We start from the raw sequence: 10,998 nt of genomic DNA on the forward strand, positions 1-10,998 counted from the left end.
GTTCGGACAACGTATACTGGTTAAAATTCAATTAACTACCTTTAGTACATAAAAGCAACCCATCCGTATCTTTCTATTATCACCATTTGGTAAAAAATACCGGCGAAACACAACCACGCATTCAACAAACTCCTTTCTTCATTATTTCCATCCTTATCGGACAATTTCCGCAAATAATATACCTACAGGTGAACTAGCTCCTTTCAAGTCTTCAGTTATTCATCCAACATGTACATGGATCTATATTGTATAGATAAAATTATTATCTAGTGTATATCTAACACAGGAGATTATAATGAAGAAGAAATAAATTTTGATAAAATATTGTTCTGTGAATATCTTGGATTCGTATCTCTGGGATTTCAGGAATCTTCCAAGACCGACTCTCCATTCTCAGATGTCCCGCATGTGACGGAGAATGTGTGTTTAGTCCATCGGGTGGGTTATTTTAATAGTTGGAAACACCAGTCCGAGAAAAATTCCACCTCATCGCGCAAACATACAAACTAATATGCTCAGAATGAACTTGCTAACCCTTGCATGTAGTTTCAACAGATTGTTAACCCTTAATTGCATGCAGTTTCAACAGATCAGTGGGTTGCTATTATGTACACTGAAAAAACACTTGTGTTGGATCTCAACACAAGTACTTGTGTTAAAACTAATCTACACAAGTTATGTGTTGTTTTGCATTGCATTAACACAAACTTGTGTCGATTTATAAAATCTTGTGTGTTTTTTCATATCATTAACACAAGTAATGTGTACCTTCCACGATTTGTTTTCTTTTTAAGAAAAAAACTCCATACAAAGTCTGAATTCGGGAGTCGTCAAGTTTTAAGAAAAGTAATAAAGGGCTTAATTCACATCTCGAAAATCACTGGAAGGGAGTGAGTACCAATTAATCAGACAATTGCCAGACAGACTTGAATGTTAATTGGTGTTAAGTTGTCTGTATAGTTAAAATGTCTGTCTTTTTTTATTGACCCAATAAACTGATAGACCAAATGAATATATAGTGTACATGTGATTTTCAGCACCCTGGTGTTTTCGAAAATTGATTCAATGTGCAATGAACAAAAAAAATGAGTAAAACTCTTAATAATGTAATTGGTTGATGTAATCGAAATTGGACAGTATTGGTTAACTGAAAAGTAACCAATCAAATTTAATTGATCATCCACGTGTATCTCATAATCGACTTATTGATATAATGGTTCTCCAAGTTATCTATACTTTTTGTCTGCGATATCACTTCGGTGGAAGCGGGCGTAAAATACAACTAACTAAGAAGAAGTATCTATACTTTAGTCATTGCGACAAATTCTTTCTTTGATATTATATCAGCGACATTCAGTTAGATGTAGTGACGTTAGCATCAACAGAGTGCTTTAGCCGTGATATTTTTAAAAAAAAAATTATAATGGTCACATAGAATACCAGACCGCAGGTTTGTAAATTTTTACAAAAAATAAAACCGTGTATTTAATTTAGCATGTATATATTGCTTGTATGTATATAATAATTCGTTTCGTTTAAAACAGTCAGATTTAGAACCACTGCCACTGACTGCACCGAAATTCTATTTATATAATGGCGCCACAAAGAAATTTTTTTTGATGTGTTCTAAAAGTGTTCCGCTAATTCAGCAATCTAATGAATCTGTCTTAATTTTTCTGAAATCGTGCTTAATTATTATTAGCTAATCGGCGCTACACCGTTGTTCAAATACTTATAATTGCAAGAAACCCCCGACTAGGACCAGCAGGTAAGAATCTGTTTTGATTTTATAGTAATGCCCGGTTGCAATTATTGGCCGCCATCTTTGATTTTTATAGACGTTCGGGCCAAAAAAAAGGAGAAATGTATATCCAGACATGGACTATAGCTAGATACTAACTTTTGTGTTAGTTGTTTATTTGAAATGTAATCTTAATATTTCTGTAAAAGAAAAAAACAACAACAAACAAATCAGCCTTTTTTTTATATCAATGTCATCAATGTGTAGGCCTAATAATTAGACTTTCAATGATTCAGAAGTTTCTCTACAGTTTCGTTATTTTTTTTCCAGTCATTGATGTTAGCATATGTACTACACAAAGAAAAACAGGTAACAGAATTTCATTTCCTTTTAATATATTTTTTAAATAATGGCCAATAATTGTTATTGTATGTAACAGGAAAAGTATTTATCTCTGTAGAGAGAGGGCGAGTAAATGGGGTTTAAAATTCACTAAATTCACTTGACACAAACTATGCCATTCATTTCCTTGTATTAAATTGGTCGAATCAATGATGGGTTAGTTGTATTTTACGTCCGCTTCCACCGAGGTGATATCGCAGACAAGGTCGAATCAAGTAGGCCCATGCTTTATGTCCTAGAATCAAGTAGGACGGGTAGTCTTCTTCCGTTTCCGCCCTTTTCCTGAACACTGTCTCATTCTATTGCCATCTGTGTATGTTGTGTTATATTAATTCTGCATAAACCTAGAGTTGTTGTTAGTGTTTGTCGGATAGATCCTTTATACTTACTGGCGCTAGGTAATTTTGAGGCTAATATTGTTCAATTTTATTTGAATGATTTGCTTGCGCGTACCGTAGGAGTGTATTAGAAACAGTGTTCGCGCAGGTTCGAGAACGGCTGAAGAACATGAAAACACTTTCATGAGTCTCGAACATGAGAGAACGGTATCCATGGTAACAAGATGAATTAAATTTATACAATCTGTTACGATAACTTGTTTGGTATTGACTTCGCTATTAGGCATACTTATGATAAATTATGACTCCATTTTACTCCTTTTCAATTCTTTGGATGACGATTACATCACCTTTTGATACGCCCACATGGAAATGTGGTCGCATATTGTCATCGCCCTCGTCCGTAGGTTTGTCCGTCGTCTACAGACCTGATTATTTTGAAATTGATATGTTGTTTATTTTAATGAGATGAATCCTATTTAATTTCAATAATTTCCGTTAGTTTCTTCTGGAGTTATGGCCCTTGTTTCACTTTGTGAAATGCATTTGCATCTTTTAAATTAGTAAAACGAAGACATCTATTAAATTTCTGCGATTTCCGTGAATTATGTCTAGAGTTGTGGCCCTTGTTTCACTTTTTCGAACCTTGTGGACGCGCGAACAACAAAATTATCATCCGATTTGTATGCATTATTTAAATTAGTAAAACACAAAACAAAAAAATCTGTCAAATTTCAACAATTAAGGCCCTTGTTTCAGTTTGTAGAACCTTTGTAAACCCACAAACGACAAAAATTATAATCTTTTCTTGTAAATGCCCACATTACCTACAAAAGAATGAATATGCGACAATCCCTGTTGACTGAGCAAACGATTAAACTGCTGTGGGCATATGTTTCGTTGCCTGGCAACCTAACTTATTTGATGTTATACTGGCCACATACTACATCCAATTTTCGAACGGTATTAAACTTTTAAATTAATAAATGCACCCATGATGCTGTTTTCTCAGCAGTTATCGATGCGTCGACCATGTTTGTTCTCCCTCACACCAGCTATGAGGTAGTGTGGGATTTGAGAACGGGAACGTGTTCGTGAACGCATTCCAGACTGCTCAAGTCCGACAAGAACCCATTCTCCGTCCGTTCTCTGCACCGGAACACTGTTTCGAATACACCCTAGAGGTATTTAGCAAAGGGAGGAAACCGGAGGACCCGGAGAAAACCCACAAGGCTGGACAGGCGACCTTATTCCTAGTCACATTCAAGTGGGGAATCACATAATAATGGCCTATTTCAAATAAGATATTTGCATATAAAGAAAGTAGGCCTACAGCCTCTTTCAAATGTGATATTTGCATATAAAGAAAGTACAAACTTAAATCGTCAGTACTGGATAAACTAGCCAAAGGATTCGGCTGAATCAATTGGCGCTAAACTTCACCTAGTTTATCCACTGACATACGCCCGAATCAAACATGTTTAATATATTTGGTCGAATTGTATTTGAGTGGTGTGTCCTGCTGTCCGCTTCGCCGAAGCATTCGTCTGATTTTAGAATTCATTAGCCAATCACCACTCATTTATATCGAGTGGGTATCACAAACTAGCAGTCGAACTGTGACACGGGTGCTACAGCCAACAAATTCCAACTACCATACTATCGGCTTAAATGCACGCCAATTGGACCTCAGGTTTTGTGTTCCATTGAAACTACTAGAAATGAAATGGGGTTTAACGTCCTACTATTTTGCTCCGAACTGGGCTAATGAAGACAGGCATACACCACACAGTGTGCTATGAGGGAAATTTTGCCCGGACAGCGGCACTGCGGTCTATCGAATTCCAACTGTCAAGGGATCTTTTACGTGGACGCCAACGTGTACACGGGACCTCGTTTTTTCGTATCATCCGAATGACTAGACAACTGTCCTTGTCAGGCCCTCCATCCTGCATCACTGACAAGGGGGAACCACGCCGGAAAATCTGGGTGAACTTTCTCGGCCAATGCAGGGATCGAACACCCTACCTCCAGGCTAGCGAGCCAGCGTCTTACCCACTTAGTCACCATGACGACTAGACAGGGAATCCATGCTAAAAAATCCAAATGAGCTTTCTCGGTCAACACTGGGAGCAAACCTACAAACTCCCGGGTAGCAAGCCAGTGCCTTACACACTAAGCCACATGGCTCTCTTCTAATTACTGTGACAGTCCAGTCACATGACAAACAAGGGTTATTAAAACAGATTTTCACGGCTTCGGTAAGATCTTCGGGATTCAAATGGTTTTAGATATCACACAGTTTGTATATGGTAAGGTATCTTAAACAGTTAATTACATGTCACATATTTATATTTTTCAGTTTCCATATTAGATGCCATAGCAAATCAAAGATCATATAATAAAATAAGTCAAAAAACCCAAATATGGGAAAAAAAGAGCTGAAGAAATGGTGATTTGAGCACCTATGATTTCTCATAGTTGTTTTTTGAGGGTGAGTGTTCAATTCTAATAGAAAAGATTGTTGTTGTGGTATTTTAGAATCTCACCATAATGTGTTTGGCACAATATAGCCCGGTTGGAGCTGATGTGACATAAACCTTAATTTCATTTTATTATTTGGAATTTAAAATTCAGTTTAGTATAGTAAAACTGTGAAGTACATGTATGTGCACAGACAGAATCTTACTTATGTCCAGATACATGTAGATATGACTATCTCATCTGTGGGGACCTACGGTGACCAAGTGGGTTAGACACTGGTTCGCATATTTTAAGGTCGCGGGTTTGCAGTAAGACAATGCAGAACGGAGGGCCTTACAAGGACAGCTGTCTAGTCGTTCAGATTGAACAAAAAAACGTGGTCCCGTGTACACATTGGCGTGCATGTAAAATAGCCCCTGGCAGTTAGAATTTGATACAAGAGTAGGCCTTAGGGTCACGGTACCCGGCAAAATTTCTCTCATAGCACACTGTATGGCATATGCCCAACCTCATTAGCCCAGTCGGAGCTGAACAGTAGGACGCCGAACCCCATTCCATTTCATTTTTTTCATTTTGTCTCATCTGTGACAAAGCAAACCAACACATTACAATACAATGTAATTAAATTAAAACTTTCATCTTTTAACTGTCGAGTCGATTTAAGTCAACTAATACATAGTATGTTTTTTTTCTCCGTTAACTACATCAGAAAGATCAAGACAGTTGAAAATGGCTATTCATATTATGGAAACTTTTTCTCACAGAGCTTGATAATCAGGTAAAATGTAAGTAACATACATATTTGTATTTTTAATCATCAACTAGTTCTATACACTTGCTTGGTAATCTAGTTATTCTTCTTGGGGCAATGCCTAGGACTCAGCTATTTCAAGTACTTGGCATGCTTGATTTTTGCCAATCACATCCATTACAGTAAATAGCAGTAAAATAATGATGGACAATATTTTACTTTTCAAATAGATTTCAATAGATTTTAAAGGGTAATATCCAATTTGTTGTCAATGGAAATAAAATAAGAATGGGTCCAAAAATAATTAGACATTGCCAAGTAAATAGGTGCTGCCAATGATGTAGTAGGGAATCTGGATTTGCAGACAATACATGTATGAACCGGGTGAATAGTTGACCTATTATGAGACTTCAGTCCCAAATCTCAAGACTTTTTTCTGACTTGGCCTGACAATGACAGCTGTCTAGTCCTCCCGATGAGACGAATATTGGAATGCACGTAAAAGATCCCCTGGCAGTTGGAATTCGATATAAGAATAGATGATAGTGCCGCTGCCCGGGCAAAAATTCCCTCATAGCACACTGTGTGGCATATGCCCGTCATTATTAGCCCAGTATAGGAGCAGAACAGTAGGACGTTAAACCCCATTTCATTTCATTTTTCTGACTTTTAACCCATTTGATTTGAGCATAATAATCTGCCTGGGTCTTTAAGTGGACAAGACACAATAAGCGTTACGCAAAGTTGAAACCAAATAGAGACTCAGTCTCGATGTGGCAAAATAAATTGTTTATTTAAACATCGTATTCTTATTGCCTACTTTTTATTTTTTAGGCTGGAACACCCTTGAAAGAGTATTTGGTGTATGATAACAACAAGAGAACCCAAGCATCAATTTATTTTATACTTCTGGGAAAGAATGCATTTGACCCAATTTTTAAATATTTATTTTTTGTTATTAATGTTAAATTTTCTTCCAAAACACAATTAGATTTTAATTCTCTTCAAATATGTATGTATAATATAGCAAGTAAACTGACATATAAATCACTTAGAATTTGGTCGGAAATCATAAAGTATTTAATAGGCATTACTAGAAACCAAATGTAGATCAAATACACCCAGAATTACAAAAAACCTTGACCTACATTAAGGTGACTTTCCCTTGCTTATGAAATGAAATACGTTTTAATATCCTGCTTTTCTGTGTTCTTAGAGTGATTCTACCCTACCTTTATATCAAATATTTCAACTGTCAAGGGTTCTTTAAAGGGTACCCAGGGGGGCCGAATGGTTAACACGCACACATTTGATCAGAAGGTCTGTCATTGATTCAAATAATTCAATTTTCAAGGGTTCTTCAAAGTGTACGCAGTTGGGTTGGTTTCAATTCTGGGGGGTGGGGGTGGATGGCCGAATGGTTAGCACGTGCATGCTGTATCATACGGCCTCCTGTCATTGAGTCAACTGGCATGGTTTCGAATCCCCGGTTGTAGACAAGGAGTAGGGTCGCCTGTCCAATCTTGTGGGTTTTCTCCGGGACCTCCGGTTTCCTCCCACTGCTAAAGACCCCTACGCGCTAGCGAATTATTGAAATAAAATTAAACCATATGTTAATCCCAAAATGATCTAGTTTGTGTCGAGTAGATGTTAAACCCCATTTCTCTCTGTCTCTCTCTCTTTTGATTCTGGGCTTGTACCCAATTATCCCTTGCCATATCCAACACTGAAAAGTGGGAACTATGCCGGAAAATCCAGTTGAAATTTCGCGGCCAACGCCTTATGCTCACTGAACCACTGTGGCTTATGACTTGTGATTGTATATAAATCTTTTGTACATATGATATTTTTTTATTTCAATCCTGTAATCTTGATGCTTTGCTTCTTTTATTTATAAAATATTCATTTTGTTTGGGGGTTTTTTAATGAGGAAAAGGCTCTACATCATTTTATTACTCCTGCAAAATAGAGCAATTTTCTTTTGTTAGTTTTCTGTGTATGCTAGTTATTTCTAGATGCCTCACAAATCACTTGTAGTGTGATTTTGTAGCATTTTTCAGTTTTTGAAATTGTTTCAATTTAGTGCATAATTAATCTTATTAGTGCTTAGTTTGGATGTTATTAAATTTAGATATATTTGAATTATATATTTTGGGGTATGGGGTAGGGATACTGTGTACATATCTTTATATTCTCAGTTCTTGTTTTGGGGTAAAGAACAATTTAAATAGCTATTTTATATTTTGTGATGGGTAAAGTGGGGGGGGGGGGGGAGGGGTCATTATATATAACACAACATAATTTGTATTAGAATTGAAGTCTCTGTTTTTCTGTTAACATTTCAAATATCTATTTAGTTTTGATGTATTAATTTACTTTTTCCTATGATTTTATGAATAAATAATAATCTTACAAATTTTTTTTTTGTTTCCTTCTTTTATCAAACTTTACAGGTCTAACAGAGCAAAGAGAGGGGTCCTGCATAGAAAGGTTGCTATGCTGGATATAAATTGGGGAAAAATACAACACAAGTTTTTGATGATGGTTATACACAAGTTTGTATGAAACCACACAAGTTTCAGAAATTTCAACACAAGTTTCAGAAATTTTAACACAAGTTTCAGAAATTTCAACACAAGTTTCAACACAAGTATTGTGTAGATTTCACACAAGTTTCAACACAAGTTTTGTGTTGTTTGATACATTTTAACACAAGTTTTGTGTTGTTTGATACATTTTAACACAAGTTTTGTGTTGTTTCAACATTTAACACAAGTTTTGTGTTGTTTTAACACAAGTTTGTGTTGTTAAATAGAGACACCTAACTTGTGTTGAATTTAACACAAGTTTGTGTTCTTTCAACACAAGTTTTTTTCCAGTGTATACATGTATACTTCCGGGCTTTTATTCTTCTCATCTTTACGTCTGACACTCAATCATCATACGTAGATCTGAAAAAAATATTTCACAGCCAGCTACACAAAGATTTAATAACTATGACAAAATACTAATATTATATGCAACCACATCCCCGATCATGATATACACAGATCTTTGCCAGGGCAGCGACTGCACGCGTTATACTTTTATTAACTGCCTTCATAAAGTATAGTTTCTAAATCTATTGGCAAGAATAAACAGATATGTCAAGTTTTTATTTTAAAAGTTTGTCATTGATCACACAGGATTATAGTAAAATGGGGCAGCTGTGTTAAATGACTAATGTTTATGTTCAAATGATGAAAGAAGACGAAAAGACGAGCGTCACCGGATGTCAATATTATGTTAATAAATATGAAAACCGTATGAATGTTAGACATGATCGTGTAATATGTCAATAGAATGTTCTCTATCTGTCTTCAATATTATTTCTATACATTCATTTATAGTTTTAGAAAGATAAAAACATTTGAAAATCAAGATAAACAATTATGTTACTTTTAAAAGAATTGGGGTTCATGGGGAGCAAAATACAACTGAACATTTTTTGGGTAGTAAGAATTCTGCTTTGATGTTTGTGTGTAGAGGCTAAGTTCAGTGTGCTCGCAAATTATGTTCCGGGGTACAAGAATCGGGATTCTACACATTTGAATTCAGATTAAAACACTCAATCCATGAACTTACTCATCTGTTGAATGGAATGTGATACTTCAGTAATTTAAGGCTGACATATCAAAAAGAAATTATAAGATAAGATTTAATTATACCGAAACATCCATTAAGGACAGCATACAATATAAACATGTACATACATAACAATAGGACAAATAATATATATACATTTACAAACAAAACAAATAATTTTAATCTAGCTTACATTTACTAACAAGAGAAACAGTATAAGATTATGTGTCCAATGCGAGGGTGACAGAGCCTGGCAAGGAACATGGTCTGGTCGTTTGGATGGTAAGAAAAAACCAAGGTCCTGTGTACACACCTGCGTGCACGTTAAAGAATTCAAAATAAGAGTAGTGTCTCTGTCTGATTGGTTGGTGCAGAAAAGTAACACGTCAAACCCCAAATCATTTCAATTATAAACAAGTATACACGGACAAATATTGAATAATTAGAAAAAATTTAATTTTTCATAGTCTCCTTTAACATTACTTCACAACGATGACGTCGTTTGTAAGTAATTCTCAGAAATAACATTAACTAATCTGGATATTTTAAAAGGTTTGACCAGTTCAAAGCACATCCATGTTGATAAACCAAACATTTTGGGGACTTTTGTCTAAGATTTTAGGATTTTTTTAGATTTGTTGAGAAGCATTGGGGTCGTGAGAAGATGATACTAATCGATTTTCAGCGTTCCGTAATTATTATCCCCCTGTGCCAAAAACCTTGTGAACGTGATAGAGGCTACAGTTTTTTTTTCAAACTGGTTCGAAACATTGGGCTGATAAGTGGATAAACCCTATAAATATTCAGCGTTCTACGACTTTGGATTCTGGAGTTATCCACCTTTGCCGAAAACTTTGTGATTACTGTTTTTAATGGATTCTTTTCAAATTTGGTGGGAAGCATTGGGGCCATATGAGACCATGAACTCTATAGGTATTCAGCATTCTGTGACGTTCCGTTACAGAGTTATCCCTTTGCAGAAAAAATTGTAAATGCAATATAAGTTATAGTTTTTAACAGATTCTTTTCAAATTTCAAAGTTATACGCCCTTTTCAAAAAACCTTATGGACGTAATAGAGGTTCTAGATTTTATCGGATCTTTTTCAAATTTGGTGGGAAGCATTGTGGTTTTGAGAGGATAAACCCTTTCAATATTCACTTCAGCGTTCTTTGACTTATCTTTCCAGAGTTATCCCCCTTTGCAACAAGCCTTGTAAACGCGAGAGATACAACAGATTTTTCAATCTTGTGAACATAACGCAAATCAGACTTTTTTTGTGCTAATTTGGTCAATATCAAAGTTTTCCTTTCGGATAAGCTCCTTTCGAGACATAGCTGCTGTGTGGGCGTATTTTGATGCTTTGAGTGGATATCTTATTAACTCAGTATTAAGATAATTGTGTTATTTGTGTTCTGACAGGTCGTGCAAAGGTAGTATATAAAAACAAATTCTTTAAAGCTTGATATGGGCGCATCTTCTGGTTATGCATAAATGTTGAGCGAGTAATTGTATTTTACTCCCGAATCTGGAGTCCACCAAACCTGATCCCAACAAAAACATGCCAACAGTGAGGCTGATGTCCCCCGCCGAAATCCCAAATGAATAGATGACACATATTAATTAATCGCACATTTTTTTTTTTTTCAAAAGTATCCA

At 35.7% G+C, this 10,998-nt stretch overlaps 1 long non-coding RNA gene across 2 annotated transcripts; it reads left to right on the forward strand.

The window, feature by feature from the left end:
* Positions 1–1,549: 1,549 nt before the first annotated feature.
* Positions 1,550–7,974, forward strand: LOC126815650 (uncharacterized). Of its 2 annotated transcripts, XR_007678014.2 has the most exons (5): positions 1,550–1,768; positions 2,072–2,110; positions 4,844–4,975; positions 5,675–5,750; positions 6,551–7,974. It is a non-coding gene; the product is annotated as an uncharacterized LOC126815650 (long non-coding RNA). The 2 variants fall into 2 exon arrangements; XR_007678013.2 differs by lacking the exon at positions 1,550–1,768 and having other exon boundaries at positions 1,798–2,110.
* Positions 7,975–10,998: the final 3,024 nt, after the last annotated feature.

The sequence above is a fragment of the Patella vulgata genome, chromosome 3, assembly GCF_932274485.2.
Source record: "Patella vulgata chromosome 3, xgPatVulg1.2, whole genome shotgun sequence".
NCBI lineage: Eukaryota > Metazoa > Mollusca > Gastropoda > Patellidae > Patella > Patella vulgata.